General features: G+C 34.5%; 1 pseudogene; it reads right to left on the bottom strand.

Moving 5' to 3' along the window:
• Positions 1 to 6,495: 6,495 nt before the first annotated feature.
• Positions 6,496 to 8,441, bottom strand: LOC125847165 (uncharacterized; annotated as a pseudogene).
• Between the last annotated feature and the right edge of the window lie 8,344 nt (positions 8,442 to 16,785).

The raw sequence follows: 16,785 nt of genomic DNA, 5'->3' as shown, positions 1-16,785 counted from the left end.
GGTAAGGCCTAGCCCCCCTTGCTTGCACTTATCCCTATTGATATTTTTTATGTTTAATAAAAGGTCACTAGACACTGTCTAGTGGTAAATTTGCTGAAAAATAAAATAAATTAAAAAATTGTATAAGTTCTGAAAAATTCTTAATTATATAAATACATAATTTGTATATATTTATCTTGTTTGTATATTGGCAAGTGAATTATACAAATGGGAATATCCATAGCAAACGAAACTGTAGTTATGAAACGTAATAAACAAATTGTAGCTAATTAGGAGGCTTCTTAAGTTTAATCTCTTTACTATAATTTCCTCTAAATTTTATAATGAATTTAACCAATATGCACCAATGATGTATACTTCTTTTTTTTTTTTACAAAAACAATAACTTTGACCAGCAATAACTCATGGTTTGGTTTGGATCGGGTTATTGATTAAAATCGAAACTAAACCAATCTAGTCGCTTTATTAAATTTCTAAAATCAAACCAAACGAAAAAAATAACCGTCGGTTTGGTTTTTATCGATTTGGTTTAGTTTTTCTAGTTTATTTGGTTTGAAAGTAATAATTTTTTGAGGACGTGCGTATCTCGATAGACACAAACACCTAGCACATGAACAATCCACAAAAAAGTTATTGTCGGTTCAATTAAGCAATTAAGCAACATTAGAGTTATCATTACACGAACAAAGTGATTCGATTAAGAGAAAGTGTGACTATTTTTTGTGAAGTAGGGCAGGTAAAAACTAAAATGAATTTTGATGGACTTGGACTTAGGATTGTGATAGTTGGGCCAAAATGTTGGGCTTGAGAAAATGGTAAAGTTAAAGACTTAAGTTAATTAAAATTTAGCAAAATATTGATATTTTGTTTATGAATTATATATAAATAATTATAAAATTTATATATCTAATTTATCGGTTCGGTTTAGTTATTTTTGTTGTTTTTTAGCAAAACCAAAATCAAAACCAAACCAAATAGTATCGATTTTCAAAATTTAAAACCAAATCTAACCAAATATCGATTTTTTAATCGATTTGATTCGAATTGCGGTTCGGTTTGATTTTTTAACCATAACCATAAAGAACATTAGCAATAACAGGTCATTATTTCTTAGCATCCTATTTTTTTTTAACTTTTTTTTAACACCTCTATTATATTGATTTTTGAGATAAATTATTTTAGATCTACCATTTTGATCCTTCAAACATAAATTATTTTCAATAACGGGAATAAATTATAAAATTTCCTGATCACTACAAAATCTGGGATAAAAGTGAAGACCTCCATATATATATAGAGAGAGAGCTAATGATTACTCGAATGATGTATGAAACTAATTGTTTACATGGTGTGGAAGAAATAAAATACCTAAATTAGTGATGATCAAACTCATGAAAGTAAGACGACCCTCCTCTGTATTTTGGGTAAACAAGAACATTGTTTGGATAGAATAAAGTACAGTCCAAGTTTCTTTATCTCTAAACTCGACGTGAATTATTAGTTTCATTCCAAACTATTAACAGTCTTGGAAGTACCTTTTTACTTGTCTAGCTGGATTTAAATACACCTCGACTCGCAACATGAGTGAAATACACCCCTAATTCTCGTCAAGTTTCTCTTGACTTTTTATTAAGAGCTCTATGTTCCTTCAACAGTTTGAGACTACTTGCTATGTCATGTGGCAGATAGGAAATTAACTAAGGTTTTGGTTAGTTAAGTAGATGCGTGATTTTAAGACTGTCAATAATTTGAGCACAAAACTAATAATTTGCGTCAAGTACTTCTCTATTTAAATATTAAAAAGTAGAAATACTTATGAACTTACCTCAAAGTTACTGATTGTGTACGCAATTTTTTTTTTTATATAAATTAGTGTATAATAGTTAAACTCTTTTATAATTTACACATCCAGCTAAGTATTTTTAGCCTATCATGGTCAGAGGTGGCCTATCTCAAGTACATGATCTCTCTAATTTGTCCAGTGCATATGTAATTTTGTGATATATGTCCATTTTAAAATCTAATGGTCAGTATTCATTTAAATAAATAAAAAAAAAACCCCTTAGAGAATTCATTTATTCAAATGGAAGTCTTTCAATAACTTTTCTTTTCTCACTTGATATTTCAATAGATAAAGAAACTAAGACATGTAACATTCTTGTCTTAGAAAGTAAATATATTAGAACTCCATTCAGTATGTTGTATTTCGTGATTTAACGTCCTCTGCATAGGCATAGGTGGTGTAATTCATTTTTTGATAAAAATTCAAATTATATTTTATAGGATTTATGATTAAAGATTAGATGTTTTATATATACCTTTTTAATATATATTTATGGGTAGCATATCTCTAGTGACCCGGAAGGTCATTTTTGGATCTTTTTTTGTAAAATTACCATTTTATCCCTCTTGATATTGGCCCCGAATCATTTTTAAATGAGTTTTGAAATCAGTTTCAAGTTTCGAGTAAAAAAATTGTGAATTATGTAAGGTTTTGGTTTCAAAAGGCTAAAGTTGTTAAAAAGTGATTTTCGGTGTCTTTTGGAGTTCTCAGTGTCAGAATGGAATTTCGTCAATTCCATCAGTCCTGGAATGTAGAAATTGGTCCAAGAGAATTTTTGGTTAAAAATTCGGAGAATTTTTGAGGATTTGAGGTCCTAAGTTAGAATTTTTTAAAAAGTTTTGTTTTTGGGTTGATTTTGATCAACATTCATGGTTTGGATGCTCGGATCAAAATTTTGAGAGTTCCGTTGGATTTGGGGAGGATTTTAGGCCTAGGTGAGGTCTTGGTTGAATTTTCAGAGGTCCCCAACTTGATTTATCCTTTTTAGACGTTATGTTCATTTCTTGTGACTTTCACGAGTTACAAGTAAAGGAGACTTCATATTTGTGTTTTGATGGTTCCATTGAGTCTGGAATGTCAAGTTTAGTCAAATTATGTATATGGTTTGTGTGTACGGGGTCCCGAACGAATCCTGAGGCCCCTTTCGATGATTTTTAAGTTGGTTGTAATTTTCTGGTGTCTGTTATACCTCACGATCGCGATAGGATGTTCGCTTTTGCGAACCTCGCGTTAGCGAGACCCTGATCGCGAAAAAAGGGAGGTGAGACCCCAGACCTTCACGAAAGTGCAGGGCTTGTTTGTGATCGCGACCTTCGCTTAAGCGAAGACTGAGTTTTTTCGTGGTTCTCTTTTGCCAGCTAGAGGTCGCTTTTGCGACACTAGAAGGGGGTTTATGCCTGCCATTTTCATGGTTTTACCCATTTTGAGCTTTGTAAAATCCTTGGAGGTGATTTTGAAGAGATTTTTTGTGCTAAGTCATTTGGGTAAGCCTTTGTGACCCTAAAACTTCATTTCCCTTTTATTATTTATGAATTTTAACATCAAGACTTGAGATTTTGATTGGAAAATGACAAGGTTTTTCAAGAACTTGAGTTTTAAGGTTAAATGGTGATTGTTAACTGATTTTGTTTCCTTTTTCGAAATGGTTTTCACCAATGAGTTCCAAATGCATTGGGTAGCATTTTCAAGTAAAGATTTTCGAACTCAAACCCAATTTCAGAATTGGGTTCTTGAGTTAATTTGACCCATTTTTCAAAGTGAATGATTTGGGTGTTATTATTTTCAAAATTTGATTATGATTACTTGATTGAATTAGATGTAACACCTCGGAGGTTTGAAAGTTGAGAAAGGAAAGAAAAATGCAGAAATTTTTCTGAGGTAGTGGTCTACGAGACAGACCTACGAACCACAGAAAGTCCTACAGGTCATTAGAAGTGAATCGTTGAATCCAGAGTTTAGGTTTTGAAAACGTAGGTTCTGAAGTTTTGACCCACGACTTGGCAGGAAGAACCGTAGAAGCTTTGATGAGTCGTAGATGACACTCGAAGGATGGGTGGCTTAAGACCTCAGTCCTACAGAAGGGTATGACGGGTCATAATTTGTCCTATGGGAGATAGAATGGGTTTCACGGAAAGGTCCAAGACTTAGTGGTATTTTGGAATGAAGTTAGGGACTATAGGTACGGTCTACGGTGTCATCCGACAATTATTTTTAAGGATATTTGGATCTTTTCCTATGTATCTAATATCTATACTACGTCATTCTAACTTATAATTAGACCTTATAACTGATTTTACTCCTAAGAAACTACCCATTCCATTCCCCAAAGTCCCTAAATTCTCTCTGAGAATTTCTTCAAAAATCCTCTCTCTAGATCAAGGAAGAAGAAGCTAGGGTTTCCAAGTCAAGTTTCATTTTCACCATTGCTTTTGAGCCTTGAATAGCAAGGTATGTATGGATTAATCAATGGGTTTCATTCACCCATTGAGTCCCAAGGTTTCTCTATTCTTCAAGTCAAATTTCAATCAAATTGATTAGGTTTTCATTCAATTCTTCATGGATTCTAATGGTGTTAATTCAATTGTTCAATTTTGATCTTATTATGATTGTTTTGACTCAATTACATGCTTTTCAATTATTTTCACATGAACCCATGCATGAATCGTAATTTTGACTATGAACTCTAAAAGACATGAATTTATGAAGAAGCTTGAATCTATGAATGATGTTTACATGAAGTTATGCGTGATTTATGAAAATGAATGTTTTATGATTTAGGTTGCTTCAAGAGAAGCATCATTGAAATTATGAAAGGTTTTCTCACAAATTAGGAAATCATGGTTTGGTGAAAGGTTTTCTCCCATATGCTTGATTCAAAATTTAATGAGCTAATATATGATGATGTTTTAAGCTTGGATTAGTATCTTAATTGTGTTTTTCGATGTATGATATTATGTTTGTGAATATGACTATTCACTTAGATTAGTGTATGAATGCTGTTTTTCCATGTGTAATGATATGTTTATGAATATGCCTATTCCGTTGGGATTTAACTTAGCATCGAGAGAACCTTGAGGTGGAGGCTTAAATAGGGTAGACTCTAGTAGCAACCTCTAGTTTCAAACTACCTACCCCCATAGGATTGCCTTAAATGTCCTTGCTATGATACGATACGGAGTTCTACATTGGCAAGTAGACTTTCCCTTCTCAATGTGGAAGTTACATCGGATTCAATGTTATAGCTTGCATGGTCTATTGTCGGTTAAAACTAATATCCCACAAAATGAACTAAGTTGCTTTCAATGGTCTTTATGAAGTTTTTCTCATCATCATATCATATCATATATTATTATAAGTGGGAAGCTCCTAACCACAAAGTTGGATTACCATTTTGTCCTTCATTTAAATATTATTTTTCATGTACAAAATAAAAACTATATTCTAATAACTAAATAGAAAACTAGATATAAATGGGAGTAGTTTTAAGGTATTCAAATGTGCATTATATTATGTAATAAAGATATTGGAAGATAGAAAGTCATTCAAATGGATAAAATAGCTTAAGTTGTTAGCGGAAGTCCAAGCATTTCAAAACTGAAGAGTTATCTTGATGACACTTACTTTACGTTATTATTGTCTACTTCAATGTAATTGTTAACAATTATATATATGGGGATGTTCATGGATTATTTGATAAGCATAGCTTGTGAAACAGTGAATAAAGGAGGGAGTCAAGCCACTCCAGAATTATTTTTCCATGCTCTCTTTGATCAGTAAATTTAATAAAAAAAAATATGTTGCTTCTATTTCCTTAAATGAACATTCATATTTATTTTTTGAATTTTTGACAAGAAAGCATTTTCACATGTATTCACTATCTTGGAATGAATCATGATTTGCAATACGAATGTTAAATTATCTAATTATTTTATATTATTTTATGAATTCAAATAGAATATTTTTAAATTCTTTAAAATAAATTTTACATATTTATAAATTACAATCAAAAGTGAAAGGAAATTCACTTTTAATTATTTCGTGTTTGTAGATAATCCTTTTATTTATTTTCTTTTTATGAACGAAAATGTGGAAGTAAGAAAGAAAACAATAAAAATAAAATGGAGGGAACATAAACGAAAGGGGAAGACAAGAATTAAGGCAAAAGATACAAAATAGTAATGTTAGGGGAAAATAATAATAAAGTAAGAGAAAAAAAATTAAAATATGATAAGAAGTATGAAAAATAACCATTACCAAACTATTGTAATTTTTTGTTCATGCTACAAAGGAGAATAAACACATTATGTCATGTGAATGTAATATGGAGACAATATATACTTGTTACAAGTACATATGGTAATTCAAACTTTGGTACAAATTGAGAAGGTGTGTTATGTATGTATTATCCTTTTCTTAGAAAAGTAACAAACTAATATATTGCAGGCAGGGGCGTATTTAGACGGGGTGCAGTGGGTTCACGTGAACCCATGCTCCCCTCTCTAGATCATATATAGTAGTGTTATATTTTAAAAAAATATTTAAATATAAATGTGTGAACTCACGTGTCACGCCCCGAGCCTACACCATGGCCGGGACCGGCACTCGGAGACCATTGCTGGCCCTAAGCGAACCCTTGGCATGGCTTTCTTAACTCAGCGGAAACTTAACTCAACAAGGTAACCCAATGCAAAGAAAGGTTGTAAAACAACCAACTGATAAAAAAACTGGCCAAAAAGGCAACTGGAGTCTTAAAATAGAATATTACATATATACATAGATGAGAGACTCAAAACTAACTGACTGACTGTCTATGAAGCCTCTAAAATACTGAGATGGATGTTGGGACAGACCCCGCAACATCCTCAACAAGCAAAACCAAGAAAAAAAACAAAATGACCGAGTCCTCCAGAATGCAAAGAGGCTCACCACTGACTCTGGAGTGCTCAACTGGATCAACGGCGTGCTGGATGCTGATCCTGGGTACCTGCGTCTGCATCATAATAAGATGCAGGCCAACTGGCATCAGTACATGGAATGTACGAGTATGCGAGCTGGACTGCTAACCAAATAACTTAAGCTTGAAAAGAGTAAAAAGGAACTCTTACCTTGGCTCTGTTCGACTTATGAATAACTGAACTCAATATATAAAGCAATATACAACCCTTCGAAACTAACTTTCTTGCCTCAAGGTATGAAAAGAAATGACCCTTAGGCACTGCTGAACTACTACTCCACTCTATGACAGGCTCACTAGATTGCTCAGGTATAACATCAAAGTTCATAGCAACATAAGGAATTTCAAAAGATAAACTCGCTCTGGGGTCTAGCAAAGCAGAAACAGCTAAGTCAAAGACTCTAATCATACTAGTGACAACATCTGGCGAATCCTCTTACTCTTGGCGATTGTTGATTGCATAGAGGCGGTTTGCTCCTCCGCCAGTACTAGAAGTAGCTCCTCTAGGTACCATCCCCTCTGGGGGAGCAACTGATGAAGCTTGGGCCCTATTGCTCAGATTTCCACTACCTTGCCTGTTCTTTGGACACTCTCGCATGAAATGTCCACTCTGACCACACTTGAAACAACCAATGGAGCCCTCACGACAAATACCTGAGTGGTTCCTACCACACTTAGCACATGCAGGAGCCTTACTACCCCTTGGTACCATACTGCCTTGAGGATAGGCAAGTCTAGCCCTGAAACTATAGGAATTTCTTTTGTACCCATCTTTGTTCTCAGGTGCAAGTGCACTAGCAGATAGTGGAGCAGGTCCCTTCTGTTTCTGTGGGAGGGATGACTGGTTGGCATCATTTTTTTGCTTCCTGAACTCGTCCCCTACTATCTTAGCCCTCTTATCCTTAACTCTTCTCTATCCTTCAACTTATCCTCCTCAACTTGTTGTAAATGGATCATAAATCTTACTAGGTCAATATCCTCTATCAGCATAGCTGCCTTGCCTCCCTTGCTTGACTGACGAGACAACCCAGCAACATATAAACTCATCCTACTCCTCATGTTAGCAACCATCTCCGGAGCATAGCGGGAAAGTTGAGTGAACTTCAAACTGTACTCATGAACACTCATAGACTCCGGATTAAGGGTGAGAAACTCTTCGATCTTTGCCTCTCGCAACTCACGAGGAAAGAAACGCCCCATGAGAGCACTCTCAAACACAACCCAACTCACTACTGGCGCATCCTCAGCCCTATTCTGTTTCCATTGGTCAAACCAGATTCTAGCGACACCCTTCAATTGGTATGCAGCTAGTTCCACCCTCTCCGACTCAGCAATATGCATCACATCAAATACCCTTTTAAGCTCCTCAATGAAGTTCTCTGGATTCTCAGTGACCCTTGATCCTGTGAAGCTTGGTGGGTTCATCCTTAAGAGTTCACGGATCCTTGAAGTATCAACCATTTCGTGTCGATTATCTCCCTGCCCAATATGATAGGTCGTAACTTGACTTAACATCCGGATAACTTCACGAAAATCAGCATATTTGATCTCTTCTTGGGTTTGCACTTCTAGGGCACTTGGTAACTCTTGTTCTTCAACACTCTTCATAGCTGGACGAACTCTGACTGCTATTCGTGGAAGCATGATCCTCTGAAACACGCGCAAGCACGAATTAGAAAGAAACTTTTTATAGATAAACTCTAACGCATGAGATGAGTATGAAAGAAGTGAGATAGTTCCTAAATGTTGCAGCCTCCTAATTATAGATGTGGCGCGCTTCACACCGATAACTAGGACTCTACAGACACGGCTTCATAGACTCCCTAGGACTCTGGAACTTGCTCTGATACCAAGTTTGTCACGCCCCGAGCCTACACCCTGGGCGGGACCGACATTCGGAGACCATTGCTGGCCCCAAGCGAACCCTTGGCCTGACTTTCTTAACTAAGCGAAAACTTAACTCAACAAGGTAACCCAATGCAAAGAAAGGTTGTAAAACAACCAACTGATAAAAAAACTGGCCAAAAAGGCAACTCGAGTCTCAAAATAGAATATTACATATATACATAGATGAGAGACTCAAAACTAACTGACTGACTGTCTATGAAGCCTCTAAAATACTGAGATGGATGTTGGGACAGACCCCACAACATCCTCAATAAGCAAAACCAAGAAAAAAAACAAAATGACCGAGTCCTCCGGAATGCAAAGAGGCTCACCACTGACTCTGGAGTGCTCAATTGGATCAACGGCGTGCTGGATGCTGATCCTGGGTACCTGCGTCTGCATCATAATAAGATGCAGGCCAACTGGCATCAGTACATGAAATGTACGAGTATGCGAGCTGGACCGCTAAACAAATAACTTAAGCTTGAAAAGAGTAAAAATGAACTCTTACCTTGGCTCTGTTCGACTCATGAATAACTGAACTCAATATATAAAGCAATAAGACACATGCAATATATAAAGCTTGTAAAACTATTTAAAACATGACGTAAAAATCATATTTATAATATCATAAAAATACCATGCTTCCTCTCAAAGTCTACTTGTGCAATGCATGAATGAGTCCCATACCCCCATCCATACTAAGCAGAACTTTTCAAGGAACCAAGCTCTTTCTACTGTGGGAGTTCTCTAACCGATAACCACCACTACATGCTTAAGTAGTGATACAACGTTTTACCTCACATTGCCCAAGAACCATCTTATACCTTGCCGTGATATAGGAAGCTAACTTTACTAAGTGGATCCACTAGCTTAATTTTACGTGATCATCTAAAAAGTATGACCCGTAAAATCCCATGTTTGGCTACATGGTTCTATGGGGGCTATGAGTTCTTTGAACACTTCCCCAATTCGGTGCTCAAGACTACTCCCAAAAATACTTTAGCTCATTAGTGGTTTAAACACATCTTGCTTTAGTTGAGATAATTACTCAAAACTAGCCAAAAAGGCTCTTGAAAACTCTTTCTAAAAAGAACAAATCAAAACCATATTTTTTTAATATGATCATTGATGACTCAGGATATTCATACTACTTAAACATTGATGGTATATGTCACGACCCGAGAGCACCCCCTAGTCGTAACCGGCGTACTCGACCTCTCGGAGGTCTAATACAAGCCTCTTAGCATTCATTCATCTCATTGACACTAAAAACCATAAGGAATTAAAAACTTTCTTTACAAAAAAGACATTTCATTTAAAAAAAAATATCAAGCGGAAGACTTTTAGACTTTTTACACTTATGTCTCAAACCATCTAATACTTTGAATACACCATTGGGACTAAGCCCATACAAAACTTAAGCAAGTATTAGAAAGACATAAAAAAGAACATGTAGGGTATTGTCCTCGAACCTATGAGGACTCACCAAGTCTTCATCTTCAAACACCTTAGAAACCTAATCAAGTAGCCATGACATGTCACCATCTCCAAATCCCTACACTTTAGTCAAAAAGGGAAAGAAAGGGGTTAACACAATTAAGTACTAAGTATGGAGACCATGCAAAAACATGTCAAAATAGACATTTACAAGGAATAAATGCTTTCATATTATTTTGATAAAACCTTCACTTCACAAGTATAAGAGACATAATACAAGTCAATGTTCACATATAAAACCATAGCCAACCATATACATACTCAACATATATTCATATACAACCCATGCTTCATTTTAAAAGAACACACGTCATTTCATTACCGTAGGACCTCTATCTAATATAACCTTAAGACACACTTGAGTGAGACAAGAAGTGACCGCCCATACAACCTCTTCAAGCACACTTAAGTGTTCCTCAAGATTACATTAGATAAGGACATTTCCTTTATAACATAACATCAATAGACCAACATTCTTTAAGAAACCATTTAGGAGACATTCAAGCACATAAGAGGACTTTCACATAATAGTCGTTAGACTTAGGGAACTCACTTTAGTATCTTCAAAGCCTACTCGTGCCATGTGTAGATAGCATCCCATACTACTACCTACACGTTGTAGAACCTATCCAATAACTAGAGTGCACATCCCACATGATGGGAATAAGCATAACCGACATAGACCATACTAGCTAGGCATGGAATCCGGAGTCTATCCTACTCCGTGGAGGTTGTCCTACTTGCCAAAGGTAGAACGAGTAAGCAACCTATGTAGGCACATGGTTTAGGGGATGTTCAAGGAAGTTCATTGTGCCTAATCTCATACTCAATTATGCCACCTTCCTAACCACATCCACTCGATGCTAGCCTTATTTCCCATAGAGTATTTAATTCACAACATATGTACTAGAGAGAGTTCCTTTTCTAGTTCAACCAACTCATAGTACCTCTTCCCAAGAAAGGCCCCATTTCTTAGTCATAGCCAATCAAGGTACATAATGATAGCTCATTTAACTTTCTTGGATAAGGATTTTCATTCCGTTCCGGCTCCATCCATCTCTAAGTCTATCATTTCACTCAAGAAGGGAACATCGCCCTAAGGCCCATCCTTCAAGGTTATACATTTACTTAGGAAAGCTAGACTTATGAAAGGGCACCATTTCTTAGTTCTGCCGATTCAAGTCTTGGCCTAGAATTCCTCTTTTAGCATTTATAGAAAGGGCACCATTTCTTAGTTCTAGACCACTTCACACATTCATGCATTCAAGACTTTAAGTAACAAGGAGAGACACTTTAGTCTACCAACCAAGTCACATCATTATCATATAAGGATACTTCATAATCCAACATCATTTCATATATCCATCATGAGAAATCATACTTTAAATCACAAAGTTATCCACTTTACATATGATCATCACAAGATCACATAAACTCATTCACATCATGCCTTCACATATAGCTTCACATAAAACTATATATATAGTTTCATATAAGACTTTACATATAGCCTCATTTATATATAACAACACAACAATACAACAATACTCATACAATGCCCTTCATGGCCACAATCATAATTCTAAAGCAACAGGCAACACTTCCACCAAAGGTGGATCCAACCTAAGAAGCAATTATAGCAATATTAAGAGATCAAGCCATCTAACTACCTTTTCAAAGGCCATTAGCCAAAATACTCAATTCCCTACTAATTCAACATTATTCATAAAGTAGGTCAACTTACCATCCTTTCCAAGCCACAATCACCATCCTTAATTCTCCATAATATCACAATAGAATAACATAGATAATAGTAGAATTTAGCTATACAATACAAGCTAAACATAATCTAATAATCAACATAAGGACCAATTCACTATTTGCCCATGCAAGGCTCAAATCTCATATCCTTCAATTCAACATCAATTCTTCACAATTCAACATATATAATACCATATATGAACAGCCCATACCATACTAAACACAATTCTATAATCATCTACTCAAAATCAATACACCCACTTTATGGTGAAATTTAGAGAATTTGAGAAAACATGGGTTCATGGAGATTTCTTTCTAAAAACTATTAATAATCATTAATAACAATATAAATCATCATTTAAAACTTTTATATGCAAGAACCCATGCTAGAATCAAAATTAGGACTTTAAGGTTTTTTTGAAGAACTTTGAAAATACTTTGAATTGGCTCTTTGATTAAAAACGGAATCAAAGATAAAGAGTCTCCATACCTTAATATTGAGAAAGCCCACAAAAATCGATGAAAGAAGCCTCCAATTTGAAACCCTAGTTCTTCACCCTTCTTCTTCCTTGAACTAGAGAGAGTTTTTAGAGAGAGGATGATTTTGGAAATTCTAATTTGAAGAATAAAGTTATAACCCTCAATTAAATGATCTAATATACCTAAAATAATAAAAACAACTTAAAATAAATGCCCAAACATTTAATTAGCCAAGGGGGGGGGGGGATTTACCAACCCTTTATACAAGTATATCAACAACTAACACGCATGCGAAGCTCTAATTATCCTATTTCATTTTTTTTGAGGGGTGTTACAGTATATCTAGAGACCATACTATTTAAACATTGATGACATACTCGATTTGTCATACTAATCATGTTTTAGAAACTCTTTCGCAAAACTCATCTTTTCTTAAAAAGAGATAGTACTCAAACTTCTCAAAACTCTCTTGGAAATCTCAGTTTCCTCTCATCTTAAATGTGAAAATATTTATAAACTTCTTTGGAAAATACTTAGTTCCCTAATAACTTTTGAGAAATGAACTCAACTCTTGACTCTTGACTTAACTCGAAACTCTATACTCTTTACTCGATTTGAAACTCTATGCTCTTTACTCTTTACTTAACTTGGAACTCTATGCTTGACTTGGAACTCTTGAGCCTTAAAATGAAGTTAAAACGTTTAATAACGACTCTTGAAAAGCTTTAGAGACTTGCTTGGACTTACTTCTTAACTTCTAAGCTTGGCTCTAACTTCACTTGACTTGGAAACTAACTTTCCTTGAATTGGAATTATGAATTCAAGGTGTTTGATCACATGTTATGGATGAGTTCTTGACGTTTAGACGTACTTTGGAGTGTCGAAAACAACTATGAAACATAGGTATAATACATAGGAACATGCATGAGAAAGTGTGAAAAGAATAGGGGAACTTGGCGTCCTTGGCGCTCTGCAAGGCGCGGAGTGCCAGCCCTTGAAGCTCAGAAAGGGACTGCTGGCGCTCTGAGAGACGTGCCACGCCAGGGGTAAAACATCAGAACCTCTATTGGGGCGCGCTGACTGGCGCGACGCCCCAGACTTTCCCCCCAAAAAATCCGACTCTTCTCCTTCATTTTTCCAACTCTAAACCTCCTTAACTTCAATGGATCCAACCCCAAACACTTAGAATCATAAACCTCTCAACATACAATAGATTTCAACTCACAACACAACCGGAAACATGCCCAAAATCAACAAGAACTTCAACACAATCACAACCAACAACTTCAACAAATACAACCAACAACTTCAACAAACCTAATCAATCTTTTCTCAATAATAAAAATGAGTTTGGCGTGTGGGGGAAAGAACCAACCAACACTATGAACTCACATACCTTGATAGGGATCACCCCCCACGAAATCCACGATGATCTCCTTGCTTGATCTTCCCTTTCTCCTCTTCTTTCTCTCTTATCTCCCAAGCCCTAACTCTCACTCTTACGATCACTCTTTAAAATGGGACAAAAATGATCCAAAAATCAGTCTAACACCTCAATATAACCCAAAGAAATGATTAGGGAAAAGACCAAAATACCCTTAAAATTTCCGGACGGACTTCACTTCCCTGCCAACTGCCCAACTTTCAAAGGGCATAAATCACTCATACGAACTCGGAATCGAGCAAACTCAGTGGCGTTGGAAAGATCATTCCACAAGCTTCGCAATCATAACTGGAACTACACTTAACTCATCCTGATCTAGGAGTTATGACTGTTTAAAATTGGCCAAAAAATCATTTTTTTCCCGTAGTCAATTTTCCAGATCTTTAAAATTCTTTCCAAAAATGAAAATTTCCAATTCTAAGCCTCTTCATTATTTCACATTTCCGGATGTTACACCACGTTCAAAGTATCATTTTATAATATAATGATGATCGGGTGCACCTCTCTAAGTGAGGATAGAAATTTAAATCTTATATCTATCTTCTATTTTTGAGTAACACCTCTCCAAGTGGTTATCAGTTACACTTTTGGCGTTTCAACTAATTTTTCTTTTGTTTTTTCCTTAAATCTTTCCAAATTTTCAAGTGTGTTACGTTGAAAATTCCTAAAATATTTAGCATTGTAAATTTTTTTATATAATTAATTAAATATGTATATTAAAATTTAGAACTAGTAGTATTATATATTTTGGACCTATAATTTTTAAAATTTAATGATTCATATTAAGAACCTAAAAGTCAAACTGATCAAATTTATATTTAAGAAACATTTTTTCGTAATCGTGCACCCATCTTACCGAAATCCTGGATACTCCTCTGATTGCAGGTTTCGACCTAACAACATAAAAAGGTAAATTATTTATCACATTAAATTTTATTGTCCAAATTTGGCAAGTTATCGGAATATCTAATTATTTGACAGAGGCGGAGCCAAGGTTATGAATTTAGGGGTTCTAAATTAATTTTTTTGGGGGTTCACATGTTAATAGACATATATTTATTTAATTTTCTAATACAAATATAGGGTCTACGAAAAAGCTAGTGGGTATGTCCGAACCCATGAACCCCCACCTAGCTCCGCCTCTGTTATTTGACATTTACATTTTACAATAAATAAGTCATTTATATAGGTTGATTGTTCATTTATTTCATTTATATTTTTTCGTTAAATCATTTGTGAAATTCATCACAATGTGATTTTAATATAACTCCTACCACATATAATATTTTTGTGGGATTCATGTGCAAAGCACGTGTCCAAGACTAGTCTTTTAAAATGCATTGACCATCATTCATGACTTGTGATTCTTCTTTAAAGGTTTTACCATGTTTTAGCTTGGTCATGCATATCATGTTTTTCCTTATGTCCCCTTATGATCATGTTTCGTATTTTTATGCATATCCCTCATACTTAGTACATTTCATGTACTAATGCATATTTGTGCCTACATTGTTTCACTGATGTAGGGTACGACGATCTTCCTCCTCCCGCTCATGGCTAGTTACTTCAAGGACCATGTTACACTTACTTTACTCTAGTATGTCTTTAGTTTTCGGATATAGTACGTGGTGTATGGGTTACATCCCGACCACTTTTTATGATGTTTAGATTCGCTTGTCGACACTATGTTAGACTTCCGCTTTTATGTCAAACTCCTTATGATATGAGACTTAGGGGTCGTTTGGTGTGATGGATAAAAGGAATTAATCCTAGGATAACTTTTTAGTGGCCTTTAATTCATTGTTTGGTTGCAAAGGTAGGGATAACTTATCCCAGGATTAACAATTAGTCATGGGATAAGTTATCCGTCACTGGGGGTGGTATAAGGATAAGTTATCCTGGGATAATGTGTGTAAATTAACAAAAAAATACCCCCTTAAACTCTTTTTGATACACTCCTTTTACATTCAAACATATTAACATAATTTTTAATAACATGTATAATAACATTCACAACCTTAATTATTCGTTGTTTTTATGATAAATATATTTTTCTATTAAAAAATTGCATTTTATAAATACAATTTTTATTTATGAATATATTATAAGTTGAATTTATTTGCGTAATTATTATGTTTATTTATATTTTGATTTCTCTTAAAATGTTCACTCCTCTACTAAATTACATATTTTTCATTAAATAGTTTTTATTACTCACTTAAAATTTTTATTTTATCTATAATTAAAATGTAGATAGCTTTAATAATAAATTTTCTTTTACTTTAATAAACTTAAAATGAAAGTTTTAATTTTTAAGCTAAATAAGATGAAAGTTTTATTTTTAAACTAAATAAGATGAAAATCTTATTTTTAAGCTAAATAAGATGAACATTTTATTTTTAAGCTAAATAAGATGAAGTTTAATTTTTAAGTTAAATAAGATGAAAGTTTAATTTTAAAAACATACGGCACAATCATGGAAATGCACACACAAAAATATTTAAGCTAAATAAGATGGAAATTTTATTTTTAAGAATGAATAACTAATGCTTGCAAAGAAAATGTACAAAAATAAATAAGGTGGGGGTATTTTTGTAAACAAACGACTTATTCTCAAAAATTATACAATGAATATTAGTTTGAATATGACAAACCAAACAAGCAATAAAAACTAATCCCATCATAATTTATCCTAACATAACTTATCCAGTATAACTTATCCCAGCATAACTAATTCAACATAACTAGTATTCAAATGAAACGACCCATTACTTCTTAAATTCTTGTACTTTCTATTATATTGTATATATGTATGTCAAGTGGCTTGTGTAGGGCATCTCGGAGTTTTATACGCCATGTCACTTGTAGGGTGTACTTTGGGTCATGACACTTTTGAATTGTAGTATACAAACACAC

The sequence above is a fragment of the Solanum stenotomum genome, chromosome 12, assembly GCF_019186545.1.
Source record: "Solanum stenotomum isolate F172 chromosome 12, ASM1918654v1, whole genome shotgun sequence".
Taxonomy (NCBI): domain Eukaryota; kingdom Viridiplantae; phylum Streptophyta; class Magnoliopsida; order Solanales; family Solanaceae; genus Solanum; species Solanum stenotomum.
This window is presented reverse-complemented; position numbering and strand designations above follow the sequence as displayed.